Source organism: Hypanus sabinus, chromosome 12 (assembly GCF_030144855.1).
Source record: "Hypanus sabinus isolate sHypSab1 chromosome 12, sHypSab1.hap1, whole genome shotgun sequence".
NCBI lineage: Eukaryota > Metazoa > Chordata > Chondrichthyes > Myliobatiformes > Dasyatidae > Hypanus > Hypanus sabinus.
Genome location: NC_082717.1, coordinates 85,056,414 through 85,069,600, shown reverse-complemented (window position 1 = coordinate 85,069,600; position 13,187 = coordinate 85,056,414).

Sequence of the window (13,187 nt, the reverse complement as noted above, 5' to 3'; positions counted from 1 at the left end):
AGCAAACCCAACATTTATTGTTCTTTACTAACTGTTCTTGAGAAAGTGATGTGATTTGCCCTATTATAAACTGTTCTTTACTGTGCTCAGTTCTGATCACCTCACTACAGGAAGAATGTGAAAACCATAGAAAGGGTGCACAGGATATTTACAGGGATGTTGCTTGGATTGGGGAGCATGCCTAATGAGAATAGGTTGAGTGAACTCGGCCTTTTCTCCTTGGAGCAACAGAGGATGAGAGGTGACCTAATAGAGGTGTATAAGATGATGAGAGGCATTGATCGTGCGGATAGTCAGAGACTTTTTACCAGGGCTGAAATGACTAGCATGAGAGGGCACAGTTTTAAGGTGCTTGGAAGCAAGTACAGAGGAGATGTCAGGGCTAAGTTTTTTTAACACAGAGAGTGGTGAGTGCGTGGAATGGGCTGCTTGTGACAGTGGTGGAGGCGGATACAATAGTTTTTGAGAGACTCCTAGACAGGTATATGGACCTCAGAAAAATAGAGGGCTATGGTTTACCCGAGGTAATTTCTCAAGTAAGGACATGTTCGGCACAGCTTTGTGGGTTGAAGGGTTTTGTGCTGCAGGTTTTCTATGTTTCTATACAACCTCATCAAACCCTAAATTTAAGCAAAAATAATCCATTTCTATCAGTTTATTTTTGCTTTTGATAAAGGCATTCATAGACTATGGTTGTGGATTCAAGGATATTTCTCCACTCAAGGCATTATCTGACAAACTGATACAGACAGACATACTTTATTGATCCCGAGGGAAATTGGGTTTCATTAAAGCCGCATCAACCAAGAATAGTGAAGAAATATAGCAATATAAAACCATATATAATTAAATAATAATAAGTTAATCATGCCAAGTGGAAATAAGTCCAGGACCAGCCTATTGGCTCAGGGTGTCTGAAACTCCAAGGGAAGAGTTGTAAAGTTTGATGGCCACAGGTAGGAATGACTTCCTATGATGGTCAGTGTTACATCTCGGTGGAATGAGTCTCTGGCAGAATGTACCCCTGTGCCTAACCCGGGGGTCGGCCACCCGCGGCTCCGGAGCCGCATGTGGCTCTTTTACGTCTGTGCTGCGGCTCCCTGTTGCTTTGTGAAATAATTGGTTGTGGCGACCCTTTTCCTGGCACATCCGAACCGACTCACAATTAGATAGCCTACGGGGGTTTGCGAGCACAGAGCTTTGGAGCCTCTGCGCCATGGGGGGCAGGTTGAGGGAGGCTTAAAAGTGAGGCTGAAGATTTCGAATAAAGTTTTTTCCTTCGACTGCAGTTACCGACTCCGTGTCGTAATTTTAGCGCTGCGTGTAGCACACCGCTACATGGTCAGTATTTAATTAAAATGTATTTTATGTTAGTTTGTTAGTTTTTGAAATGTAAATCTAAATTTGAAGATTATGGTGATCTTGTACAATCTAAATAAGACTTTGTGGCGACCCATTTCCTGACACATCCGAACCGGCTCACAATTAGCCAGCGTTCAGGCTAAGGGAGATAGCCTACGGGGGTTTGTGAGTACGTGTCTTTTGCAGCATCCGCGCCCATGGGGGGCGGGTTGAGGGAGGCTTAAAAGCAAGGCTGTTTAGTTCGAATAAAGCTATCTTTGACTGCAGTTTACTGACTGCGTGTAGCACACCGCTACAACGTGTTTTTATCGCTAGCTGTCCAGAGGGGAGGTGCTGAAACGCTTTGTCGCGTGTCTGGAAGAAGTGAAAACTTTCCTGGGCAGCAAAGGGCCCACCTTTCCTGAGCTGGAACAGCCAGAGTGGCTGGCAAAGCTACACGTCATGGTAGACATAACAGCGCACCTGAACACGCTGAACACAGCTCTTCAACGGGGTAAAGACGTACAGCCCTGCACATGTCGGAGGATGTTTTGGCATTCGAGCGCAAGTTGACGTTGCTTGCCAGAGATTTACAGAAAGGCACATTGTCTCACTTCCCCAATTTGAGAGAGTTCAGAAAAGGTCACGACATGATAAATTCGGTGTATTTACATTGGGCAATCATCGCAATGCAAACATCATTTGGGAAACGCTTCTGTGAGTTCAGAGAGGAAAAAAAAACACATTATCCTTCCTGGTCACTCCCCTAAGCATCGATCCATCCCTACTGAATACGACTGCATTGTCAGGTGTGAGTCAACCTGAACAAGGATGATAAATATTTTAATTGCCTATTATTTTACGTATATTCATATGCTTTCATTGTTCAGTGAAATAGTCCTTTTATTTTTCAGGTTGACAGCTGGCTGACGTTATTTTTGGTTTGCTGCTGGCGGCAAATTTAAGTTTGGCGTTTTTCATAAATACAAGAAGGACTCAAATAGACGTTGAGTATTTTACTTAAAAGTAACCTTCAACCCAACGTCTTTTTTTCGGAGGTCAACATGTTTTTGTTGCATGCAGAAATGTAATTTCGTTTTCTCTGCAGGAGTTCATCAATTTCATAAATGCAACACATTATAGTTTGTTTATACATAGCATAAAGGCAAAACAAAACGTTGTATGCAGTGTTATTTCATTTTAAATGTCAAACGGGTTTTGCGGCTCCCAGTGTTTTCTTTTCTGTGGGAAACGGGTCCAAGTGGCTCTTTCAGTGGTAAAGGTTGCTGACCCCTGGCCTAACCAGTACATTATGGAGTGGATGGGAGTCATTGTACAAAGCCTGCAATTGAGAATAGTATTCTACATCTAATTAATGGACGAAGACGTGTATTCTATGATAATTTCAAGATTTGATATGCTTTGTAGGAACTTGTTTCATTGCATCTATGAGATGTTAAAAGGTGAGCATCGTTGTGTGGCACTGAAACTCTTGATGACCAAGCGTTCATTTACAAGTCTATGTTTGGCACAGCATCATGGGCCAAAGTGCCTGTATTGTACTGTAGGATTTTCTATGTTTCTACATTAACCCCTTATCAATCCTATTTTATTTTCTCCATTTTCCCATCAATTGGCATACAAATTGGGGGTAATTAATCCATTGACTTGCAGGTCACAGACATGTGGAAGAAAATCAAAGCACTTGATGGAAGCCTCTGTGGACATAGGGAGAGACGTAGGAACAGAATTAGGCCATTCAGCCTATCAAGTCTGCTTTAAATATATCCAGTGATTTGGCCTGCAGTTATCTATGGCACTGAATTCCACAGATTCACCACCATCTGGCTAAAGAATTCCTCTTCACCTCTGTCCTAAAGGGATGCCCTTATATTCAGAAGTTGTTCTTTCTGGTCCTAGACTCCCCCCCCCCCCACCCCACTATACAAAACATCCTCTTCACTTCCACTCTATCTAGGCCTTTCAATATTAAATAGGTTTTAATGAGATCCCACTCATTCTTCCAAACTCCAGCAAGTAAAGGCTTAGAGCTATCAAATGCTTCTCACACATTAACCTTTTCACACCCAGGATAATCTTTGTGAGCCTCCTCTTCTTCGGGGTTATCAGTGAGGACAGGGAACATCAAACCAGTATCCGGCTGATCAACTAGTCAGGCAGAAAACGGGTTACAGGTGGTGAATGGTTGCTGCCAACCCGGGGGCTGGACTGTTGTTGGCGATCGGGACATTCCCTTTGCCAATGATCAGAGGCGCCACAGAGGTAGCATCCTGTAACCCTAACATTTGCTAAGGGTGGTTGCTGGGGCCGGAAGGCAGAAGTCCATAGTTAGGGTTTCCCTTAGGCATAGGTCAGCCGCGGAAATTGGGTGGTGGTGCATACAGGAGTCCATATGTTAGGGCTCTGGGACTGTTTATTTGTAAGGTACCCGCCTCTGGATTGATCAACCCATCCAGGGACACAAAACTGAGGTTCCATCTGATACCCTACATTATCAGGACAGGGACGTCGGGGCTGGGGAGGCCTGTGGCCCATCTCGTGTTTTACTTTGGTAGGCTTGGATTCCTTAATAGTATTGCAGTAATAAGTGGGTGGCCATCTCATCTGGGGACAAGTGTTATCAGGCCAATCCATATTGTTTGTTCTAATGGCTATAGCAACACCTTCAGTGATTGCAAAAGGAGAGCATTAAACTGGGGCGAGGAGCTTCCAGCATTATAGGTGGCATCTCCTGTATAAGTAGTGTAAGTAGAACAGAAGTGGTCCCAGAAATCAGTGCCGTCCTCCTTCTCCTTCGGCCTGCACTCTAATACTTTGGTGACATCTACCGGCTGCTGTAAGGTGTTCCTAAGAGCCTGCTTAATTTTGTCAATCTGGACAGCTGACTCTGGGACTGCTGCCGCAAAGTCCCGACAGAGTGCCGCATGTGCTCATCTTGGGTAAGGGCCATACAGAAAAGGCTAAAAAGTTCTTGGGGGGTGGCCTGATGTACCTGAATAGTTCCAAATATGTATTCTATAAAACCTTCAGGATTAGTCTTGCGGTTAGGCGCTTGGTTCATAATTAGACACAGCTCCTGAGGTTTCCAAGGAGTATACACCTGAATGGTAAGTCTAGCATCCTGCCCTTGTCCTGCCTTGGGGTTGGGAACCATTCTGTTGGGAAATAGTCTCCGTACCCCATTTGCTTGGGGACCTAATATAATCATCATCAGTGTCGGGGTCGTACTCAGTGTCTGTATTGGGGTCAACCAAGGGTCCGTCACCCACCAAAAAGTTCTGTCGCTTGCTCGAACTCTTGGTAGTATGTTTACAGGGGGGCTTTTTCTGTTTCGATTGACTCCTGGTCCATGTTGCAACAGGGTCACAGTACTGTTCCTGGGGTGGGGTTGTTGCGGCCTTTTGAGAGATACGCAGGATCGGGGGATATGTGGGAGCGGTGGGGCGAATCATCCAATCCTCCTCAGTTTTATCCATATCATCATTTTGAAACAACGGGGCAAACCAGACATGTCGGGAGGTACCTCCGCTTTACCTTTGTGATCACCATTTTTATTTCCCCGCTTCTCTTTCCTCTCATGTCTTTCTCCCTTCTTCTCTCTCTCCTATTCTGGTCAACATCGTAATCCTCACATTTATACTTCAAAACCTCCCAAGATTTAGGATTACCCTGCTTGTCACATACACTAATCCCCCTTCTACATGCATTATATTCCTAACTGCTCTGTCTAGACTTGGTGTTTAATTCCTCAGCTGTCTTTCTCCCTGTCAACATTAATATTTTCCACCTTTCTGCAGACCCCCGTTTCCACAGCCCTTCCTCTGTTTTGATACATTTATCCAAATCCCAGCTGACACCTAGTGGCCATATCTCATTCCCTAGTTTTTTATTTAATGACGCCAACAGACTGCGAAAATCATTTTTATCCCCCAGGTAGTCTTTACAAAGTTTAAATAAAGGCGTATTAGGTCCCGATTTATCAAGGGTCTGACCCATTTCAGAATTCAAATTATTCACCCTTTTGTAACTTAGTACCGTGTCCCTCTGCACCCACTTCAGGGTCCTGACCTTGCGTGGGGGATTTCCCCTCTTAACAACCGGTCTGTGTCCGACACAGGCACTTTCAAACAATATTATCCACTATACTTCAAAGTTTTGAGGACTCTAACCCCAGATACCTTAAGTTTGAGGACTTGAACCTCATCTTCTTACACCTTAGGTTTGAGGACTCGAACCTCATCTTATACCTTGATCTTGAGGACTTGAACCTCACCCTCTTATACCTTGATCTTGAGGATTCGAACCTCACCCTCTTAGTTACCGTAGTACTCGAGTAGTTTAACTGTGGTTCTTCAGGAGCTCGTCAGAGGGTCTCCTGTCAGACGAAAGGGTCACCAAAGTGGTCAACTAATGAGAGGGATCGAGGTAAATCTTACCTTGTGGGCCCATCCACCTCAGGTTGTTGCCACAGAGACTGACACCGTCTTTACGGATGTACCTTGTCTTGAGCTCCTGGCTGGCTCGCCAAACTGTTGTAAACTTCTTTCGATCTACCCGATGCAAAGACACCATGTACTACGGTGAAAGTAACTTTAACTCTTAATTAGCAAGTTACTCGAGAGAACCCTCCTTTAGCACTCTCTCTCGGAGGCTGCTTCGAGGGTCTCTGTCTCCTGGAGCTAATACAGTTCTTTTTATATCATGCAGTCACGTACACAGATACATGTGAGTTCACCCCCTTAGTTTCTGTACAGATGAGTATTTTTAACTTTATCAGTCATAAATGGTTCATATAACAGTTTTAATTACTACTATGTCTGGATACAGACAAGCACATCCAAAGCCTCCTGCCCTTGAAAATAGCCACTGTCAGGCTCTTGAAGCAAAGGGGATAACTTCACTTGCTCCATTGTTGAAATGTTCCCACAACCTATGGTCTTACTTTCAAGGACTTTTCATCTCATGTTCTCAGCACTTGCTGCTTTGTTATTTATTATTATTATTTCTTTCCTTTTGTATTTGCACCATTTTTTGTCTTTTGCACATTGGCTGAATGCCCAGGTTGGTGCCATCTTTCATTGATTTTAATAGGGTTATTATATTATGGATTTATTGAGTATGCCCTCAAGAAAATGAATCTCAGGGTTGTATATTGTAACATATATGTACTTCAATAAAAAATTTACTTTGAACTTTGATAAATGTTTAGCGCCTCATTCAACGAACTGCAGCCTCTCAGGGGCCAACCAAAGGTGATTTTTTTCTTTGTTCAATGTCTTTTTAACGATTGCAAGACAATACTGGACTCCAAGAACTTTGAGTTCTGCAGGTCTACCACATCCATGAGCTACTCATTGATTAGAGGAGCTGGTCTGGGTGCAGCCCGTGTTGCTGCCTGCTGCAGGAAGGCATCATTAGGTATCGGAGTTGGTGCACAAAGGTGGGTGATTGTGGGTGATTGCCTTGGACATTTCTCTTGTGATCGCAAGACCCTTTTGGACAATGATAATGTAAGATACCACAGGCCTGTTAAGGGTGTTTGGCGGTGAGACAGGTGACAGGGAAGCCACATAGCCTCAGTTGTAGCGAGAACTAGGTCTCAAGCCATAGGCTTGTCTGCTGCTGCAGTTTAGGAGAGGAGATGCCAGAGATGGTGTACCATGGCATCTGTGTTTAGTTGGGGCTGGCCCCTCCAGTCGGTGCTGCCCTCCAGTGTTCAATCGGTGGAATCACAGACAGGATTGCAAGTGCTGTACACTGCCGAAACTATATCATCAATCTACGGGACATGTCGCTCAGGGACTTAGGCGAAAGACATGTTTTTTGTTTGACTATGATTTTTATTGCTCACTATTTTGATTTATGTGCTGCATATGTATTGCACCTTAGCCTAGAGGAATACTGTTTGGCTTGGCTGTATTGCATGGTTGAATGATAATTAAAACTTGAATTTGATTTGATTTGTATCTGAAGCAATATTCAGATAATTTGCTGTAGTGATAGTCATACTACTGACTGTGGAAGCAAAAAGAGAATTGAGCATTTCAGTGTCAAAAGGACTACAACTGTGTTAAATGACTGACTTCAGAGACTGACCATGCAATATAATTTTATAGACTTTTAGTGGAATATTGCTGAATAGCCTTCAGACAACTCACTGTAAGAGGATTCAGAACATTATCTGCAGCATTATTCAGTCAATAATTAATCATTGTATTATTAAAGGATTAAATCTCATATTTTTTGGACTGTCTGTTGAAGAGGAGACACAATGAGAGTTTGTAGGATCAGTAATAATACAATTCAGTAGATTGACTATGATAATATTTTCAGAATTATTACTGGAATATTCTGTAAATTGTCTACCATAATCGTGCGAGTGGACATGGAAAGAATGTTTTGTGTAGTGGGAGTCTAGAACTAGACAGCACAGCATACAAGATGTCCCTCTAGAAGATGAGAAGGAATTTCTTTAGCCAGACGGTGGTGAATATGTGGAATTCATTGCCACAGATAGCTGTGAACGTGAAGACATTGAATATATTTAAAGCAGAGACTAATAGTTTCTTGACTAGTAAGGGTGTTAAATATTACAGGGAGATGGCAAAATGGGGTTGAAAGGGATAATAAATCACCCATGATGAAACGATGGGGCAGACTCAATGAGCCAAATGGCCCAATTCTGCTCCAATGTTTTATGGTTTTATGTTTGTACAAAGGGGACTAACAGTCCAATAGATTACCCATAATAGTTATACTAGTCATCTAAACAAGTTACTATTCGTATTATGACAGTAACTTGTAAGTGATGGATTACTGTATTTATCTTTAACTACAATTTTTTGGAGGAATAACTATAGAATTTAATTTATTCATAGTATAAAATACAGCAATGTGCAGGAGTTTGCTTGGACCTTAGGTGGAGGCTGCAGTGCCTTGCAATAAGTGTGTAAGCTTGCACATGGATCTTCCAGTCGCTTGTTGCTTCTGCAGATTGGAAAACTATGCACCACTTATACGAGGATTGTGTGAGGCTACAGCCCCTTTTTGCATAACCAAAGGGGCTGCTCCTCATCTTCTGCTTGCATCTATCCTCACACTCTTTATGTTTGCTTATGCAGTATGGTGGAGTGCAATGAGGGAGGAAGATGTCTCAGTGAAGTTGCACTTTGAGGCTGGCCAAGATAGCTATGCGGTCCTGGAGACTGACAGCTGAAGGCTGACTGCCTGAGAATTATCTGCGGGTGTGTCCGTCCCTGGGTAATCCTGGAGAAAGAACACAGTGTCCTTGGCTAACTCTCGGGCATTGCGGGACCGTTGGACATCACAGGGGATAAAAAGCATCTTAGATCAGAACGAGGACATTTTAGATTAGTCTGTTGTAAGATACTGTTTATGTAGTGATGTAGAAGTTCCAATAGACGTACTTTTATAAAAAAAAAGGGGCAAAGGATAAATGAGATTTTAGATAAGGATGGGGACATTATAATTTAGTTTGTAAGTTACTTTTGGTGCTAGAATTTTTGTTATAGTAATATAGAAGTTGAAATAACTATATAAAAAGGGAGCGACTCAGATTGGCCACACATTGCCTTACACCATTCTTTCCAGAGAGGAGGACGACAACTGCAGAGTACGGACTGCATGCTCTGTGAGAGGTTTTCAGCCTGAGTAAGCCTCCTTCAGTCTCAGCAAAAAACAGAAAGGATAGAGCTGGCCTGAGCTGGGGAGGTAGGAGAGGGGCACAGTGACAGAGCTGAGAGCCTGGCGAGACCCTGGTGGTGGCAAGAGAGCCCCTGTTCCATCTGACCCCAGAAGGGGCTGGGCAAGGGAATTTAATTTCTCAGTTGGTCAGACATCAGGTGGGCGGTAGGGAGTTCCATTGTTTATTCTGACCTGATATGCTGTGGGGGGGGGGGGGGGGGGAAGCATTGTTTATTCCGACCTGACGTCAGGAGGGTGGGGGAGTATTGTTTATTCCGACCTTATATCGGCAGGGTGGGGCAGCATTGTTTATTCCGACCTGATATAGGGAGGGTGGGGGAGCTTTGTGTATTCCGACCTGATATCGGAAGGGTGGGGCAGCATTGTTTATTCCGACCTGACATCGGGAGGGTGGGGGAAGCATTGTTTATTCCGACCTGACATCGGGAGGGTGGGGGAAGCATTGTGTATTCCGACCTGATATCGGGAGGGTGGGGGAAGCATTGTTTATTTCGACCTGACATCGGGAGGGTGGGGGAAGCATTGTGTATTCCGACCTGACATCGGGAGGGTGGGGGAAGCATTGTTTATTCCGACCTGATATCGGGAGGGTGGGGGAAGCATTGTGTATTCCGACCTGACATCGGGAGGGTGGGGGCAGCATTGTTTATACCGACCTGATATCGGGAGGGTGGGGGAAGCATTGTTTATTCCGACCTGACATCGGGAGGGTGGGGGCAGCATTGTTTATTCCAACATGATATCGGGAGGGTGGGGGAAGCACTGTTTATTCCGACCTGACATCGGGAGGGTGGGTGAAGCATTGTGTATTCCGACCTGACATCGGGAGGGTGGGGGCAGCATTGTTTATTCCGACCTGACATCGGGAGGGTGGGGGAAGCATTGTTTATTCCGACCTGACATCAGAAGGGTGGGGGAAGCATTGTTTATTCCGACCTGATATCGGGAGGGTGGGGGAAGCATTGTGCATTCCGACCTGACATCGGGAGGGTGGGGGAGCCTTGTTTATTCCGACCTGACATCGGGAGGGTGGGGGAAGCATTGTGTATTCTGACCTGATATCGGGAGGGTGGGGCAGCATTGTGTATTCCGACCTGATATCGGGAGGGTGGGGGAAGCATTGTTTATTCCGACCTGATATCGGGAGGGTGGGGCAGCATTGTTTATTCCGACCTGATATCCGGAGGGTGGGGCAGCATTGTGTATTCTGACCTGATATCGGGAGGGTGGGGGAAGCATTGTTTATTCCGACCTGATATCGGGAGGGTGGGGCAGCATTGTTTATTCCGACCTGATATCCGGAGGGTGGGGCAGCATTGTGTATTCTGACCTGATATCGGGAGGGTGGGGGAAGCATTGTGTATTCCGACCTGATATCGGGAGGGTGGGGCAGCATTGTGTATTCCGACCTGATATCGGGAGGGTGGGGGAAGCATTGTGTATTCCGACCTGATATCGGGAGGGTGGGGGAAGCATTGTGTATTCCGACCTGATATCGGGAGGGTGGGGGAAGCATTGTGTATTCCGACCTGATATCGGGAGGGTGGGGCAGCATTGTGTATTCCGACCTGATATCGGGAGGGTGGGGGAAGCATTGTTTATTCCGACCTGATATCGGGAGGGTGGGGGAAGCATTGTTTATTCCGACCTGATATCGGGAGGGTGGGGGAAGCATTGTTTATTCCGACCTGATATCGGGAGGGTGGGACAGCATTGTGTATTCCGACCTGATATCGGGAGGGTGGGGCAGCATTGTTTATTCCGACCTGTTATCGGGAGGGTGGGGCAGCATTGTGTATTCCGACCTGATATCGGGAGGGTGGGGGAAGCATTGTTTATTCCGACCTGATATCGGGAGGGTGGGGCAGCATTGTGTATTCCGACCTGATATCGGGAGGGTGGGGGAAGCATTGTGTATTCCGACCTGATATCGGGAGGGTGGGGGAAGCATTGTGTATTCCGACCTGATATCGGAAGGGTGGGGGAGCTTTGTGTATTCCGACCTGATATCGGAAGGGTGGGGGAAGCATTGTTTATTCCGACCTGACATCGGGAGGGTGGGGCAGCATTGTTTATTCCGACCTGACATCGGGAGGGTGGGGGAAGCATTGTTTATTCCGACCTTATATCGGCAGGGTGGGGGGAGCTTTGTGTATTCTGACCTGATATCGGGAGGGTGGAGGGAGTATTGTTCATTCCGACCTTATATCGGGGGGGGGGTGGGGGGGGAAGGAGTATTGTTTATTCCGACATGATATCGGGAGGGTGGGGGGAGCATTGTTTATTTCAACCTGACGTCGGGAGGATGGGGGCAGCATTGTGTATTCCGACCTGATATCGGGAGGGTGGGGGAAGCATTGTTTATTCCGACCTGATATCGGGAGGGTGGGGGAAGCATTGTTTATTCCGACCTGATATCGGGAGGGTGGGGCAGCATTGTGTATTCCGACCTGATATCGGGAGGGTGGGGGAAGCATTGTGTATTCCGACCTGATATCGGGAGGGTGGGGGAAGCATTGTGTATTCCGACCTGATATCGGGAGGGTGGGGCAGCATTGTGTATTCCGACCTGACATCGGGAGGGTGGGGGAAGCATTGTGTATTCCGACCCGACATCGGGAGGGTGGGGGAAGCATTGTTTATTCCGACCTGATATCGGGAGGGTGGGGGAAGCATTGTGTATTCCGACCTGACATCGGGAGGGTGGGGGCAGCATTGTTTATTCCGACCTGACATCGGGAGGGTGGGGGCAGCATTGTTTATTCTGACATGATATCGGGAGGGTGGGGGAAGCATTGTTTATTCCGACATGATATTGGGAGGGTGTGGGAAGCATCGTGTATTCCGACCTGACATCGGGAGGGTGGGGGAGCCTCGTTTATTTCGACCTGATATCGGGAGGGTGGGGCAGCATTGTGTATTCCGACCTGACATCGGGAGGGTGGGGGAAGCATTGTGTATTCCGACCCGACATCGGGAGGGTGGGGGAAGCATTGTTTATTCCGACCTGATATCGGGAGGGTGGGGGAAGCATTGTGTATTCCGACCTGACATCGGGAGGGTGGGGGCAGCATTGTTTATTCCGACCTGACATCGGGAGGGTGGGGGCAGCATTGTTTATTCTGACATGATATCGGGAGGGTGGGGGAAGCATTGTTTATTCCGACATGATATTGGGAGGGTGGGGGAAGCATCGTGTATTCCGACCTGACATCGGGAGGGTGGGGGAGCCTCGTTTATTTCGACCTGACATCGGGAGGGTGGGGGAGCCTTGTTTATTCCGACCTGACATCCGGAGGGTGGGGGAGCCTTGTTTATTTCGACCTGACATCGGGAGGGTGGGGGAGCCTTGTTTATTCCGACCTGACATCGGGAGGGTGGGGGAGCCTTGTTTATTCCGACCTGACATCGGGAGGGTGGGGGAGCCTTGTTTATTCCGACCTGACATCGGGAGGGTGGGGGAGCCTTGTTTATTCCGACCTGACATCGGGAGGGTGGGGGAAGCATTGTTTATTCCGACCTTATATCGGCAGGGTGGGGGGAGCTTTGTGTATTCTGACCTGATATCGGGAGGGTGGAGGGAGTATTGTTCATTCCGACCTTATATCGGGGGGGGGGGGGGGGGAAAGGAGTATTGTTTATTCCGACATGATATCGGGAGGGTGGGGGAAGCATTGTTTATTCCGACATGATATCGGGAGGGTGGGGGAAGCATCGTGTATTCCGACCTGACATCGGGAGGGTGGGGGAGCCTCGTTTATTTCGACCTGACATCGGGAGGGTGGGGGAGCCTTGTTTATTCCGACCTGACATCCGGAGGGTGGGGGAGCCTTGTTTATTCCGACCTGACATCGGGAGGGTGGGGGAGCCTTGTTTATTCCGACCTGACATCGGGAGGGTGGGGGAGCCTTGTTTATTCCGACCTGACATCGGGAGGGTGGGGGAGCCTTGTTTATTCCGACCTGACATCGGGAGGGTGGGGGAAGCATTGTTTATTCCGACCTTATATCGGCAGGGTGGGGGGAGCTTTGTGTATTCTGACCTGATATCGGGAGGGTGGAGGGAGTATTGTTCATTCCGACCTTATATCGGGGGGGGGG